Genomic DNA, 2,243 nt, shown 5'->3' on the forward strand with positions numbered 1-2,243 from the left:
CAACTTTCGTCGGTACGGTACTGGCCTACCGAGGTTCTTACGGGTAACGGAGAATCAGGGTTCGATTCCGGAGAGGGAGCCTGAGAAACGGCTACCACATCCAAGGAAGGCAGCAGGCGCGCAAATTACCCATTCCCGACGCGGGGAGGTAGTGACGAAAAATAACAATACAGGACTCTAAACGAGGCCCTGTAATTGGAATGAGTACACTTTAAAACCTTTAACGAGTATCCATTGGAGGGCAAGTCTGGTGCCAGCAGCCGCGGTAATTCCAGCTCCAAAAGTGTATATTTAAGTTGTTGCGGTTAAAAAGCTCGTAGTTGGATTTTGGGCGCAGGCGGCCGGTCCGTCGCAAGGCGTGTACTGGCCGTCCTGGCCTCACCTCCGGTTCTCCGCCGGTGCCCTTGACTGAGTGTCGGCGGCGGCCGGAACGTTTACTTTGAAAAAATTAGAGTGTTCAAAGCAGGCGATTCGCCTGAATAATGGTGCATGGAATAATGGAATAGGACCTCGGTTCTATTTTGTTGGTTTTCGGAGCGCGAGGTAATGATTAAGAGGGACAGACGGGGGCATTCGTACTGTGCCGTTAGAGGTGAAATTCTTGGATCGGCGCAAGACGAACGACTGCGAAAGCATTTGCCAAGAATGTTTTCTTTAATCAAGAGCGAAAGTCAGAGGTTCGAAGACGATCAGATACCGTCCTAGTTCTGACTATAAACGATGCCAACTAGCGATCGGGGGGCGTTAGTTTTACGACCTCTCCGGCAGCTTGCGGGAAACCAAAGTCTTTGGGTTCCGGGGGAAGTATGGTTGCAAAGCTGAAACTTAAAGGAATTGACGGAAGGGCACCACCAGGAGTGGAGCCTGCGGCTTAATTTGACTCAACACGGGAAATCTCACCCGGCCCGGACACAGTGAGGATTGACAGATTGAGAGCTCTTTCTTGATTCTGTGGGTGGTGGTGCATGGCCGTTCTTAGTTGGTGGAGCGATTTGTCTGGTTAATTCCGATAACGAACGAGACTCTGGCTTGCTAACTAGTTACGCGACCCAATCGGTCGGCGTCTAACTTCTTAGAGGGACTAGTGGCGTTTAGCCACACGAGATTGAGCAATAACAGGTCTGTGATGCCCTTAGATGTTCGGGGCCGCACGCGCGCTACACTGACCGGATCAGCATGTGCTCGCCTTGGCCGACAGGTCTGGGTAACCCGCTGAACCCCGGTCGTGCTAGGGATAGGGAATTGCAATTATTTCCCTTGAACGAGGAATTCCCAGTAAGCGCGAGTCATTAGCTCGCGTTGATTACGTCCCTGCCCTTTGTACACACCGCCCGTCGCTACTACCGATTGAATGGTTTAGTGAGGTCCTCCGATTGGACCTGGCGCGGCCGGCAACGGTCGAGCCGGCGTCCGAGAAGACGATCTAACTTGATCATTTAGAGGAAGTAAAAGTCGTAACAAGGTTTCCGTAGGTGAACCTGCGGAAGGATCATTAACGGTCTCGCAAACGCTTCGGCGAACGCGAAACTCGGACAAGCGAGAGAAAAAGTTTTTGCTACCCGGCGCCCGACCCGCGAGGAGCGGCGCGCCGGCCGGCGATTCGGTCACCCGGTAATGTTTGCGCGTCGAGTGCCGCGGTGCCGCGCGCTCCGGCTTCAAGCGTCGGCCTGGCCGACCGCTCGGCGCGGTATATTTTGTCACCCTTTAGTGCGAGGCACTGTGCGAGCGAAACAATCGTGGATGGCTCTTGGCGGTGGATCACTCGGCTCGTGAGTCGATGAAGGACGCAGCTAGCTGCGTGAATTAGTGTGAATTGCAGGACACATTGAGCATCGACGTTCTGAACGCAAATTGCGGCCTCGGGTCAATCCCGGGGCCGCGCCCGCCTCAGGGTCGCGTTGCAAACGTTCCGCGCGGGGATTTCTCCGCGCGGCTGCTGCGGCGTCGGACGCGCGAGCGCCCGTCCCGCTCAAGACAGCACGGCACGATGCGCGACGATCGCGACCAGAATCCCGCGCGGCGGCGGCGAGTCGACCTCGAAGAGGCCAACGGCTGGCGGCTCAAGGGCGGGAATCGAGGTGCGCGGCGGCGCGCGGCGCCGACGGCGAGCGCGGAACGGGAAGAATAGTCCCGGTCCTTACTTTCGGCCTGAGGTCGGACGAGGCTACCCGCTGAATTTAAGCATATTACTAAGCGGAGGAAAAGAAACTAACGAGGATTCCCTCAGTAACGGCGAGTGAAGC

The 2,243-nt window shown here is 56.0% G+C and overlaps 2 non-coding genes across 2 annotated transcripts in view; both read left to right on the forward strand.

Moving 5' to 3' along the window:
* Positions 1-1,495, forward strand: part of LOC146144205 (small subunit ribosomal RNA) — a 1,811-nt gene extending 316 nt beyond the window's left edge. The window contains exon 1 of the ribosomal RNA XR_014500540.1: positions 1-1,495. This exon is cut by the window's left edge and continues 316 nt beyond it. This is a non-coding gene — a ribosomal RNA (small subunit ribosomal RNA).
* Positions 1,496-1,742: 247 nt separating this feature from the next.
* Positions 1,743-1,896, forward strand: LOC146144206 (5.8S ribosomal RNA). Its single transcript, XR_014498886.1, has one exon. It is a non-coding gene; the product is annotated as a 5.8S ribosomal RNA (ribosomal RNA).
* The last annotated feature ends 347 nt before the right edge of the window (positions 1,897-2,243 follow it).

The sequence above is a fragment of the Ascidiella aspersa genome, chromosome 5, assembly GCF_963924565.1.
Source record: "Ascidiella aspersa chromosome 5, kaAscAspe10.2, whole genome shotgun sequence".
In the NCBI taxonomy this organism is placed as follows: domain Eukaryota; kingdom Metazoa; phylum Chordata; class Ascidiacea; order Phlebobranchia; family Ascidiidae; genus Ascidiella; species Ascidiella aspersa.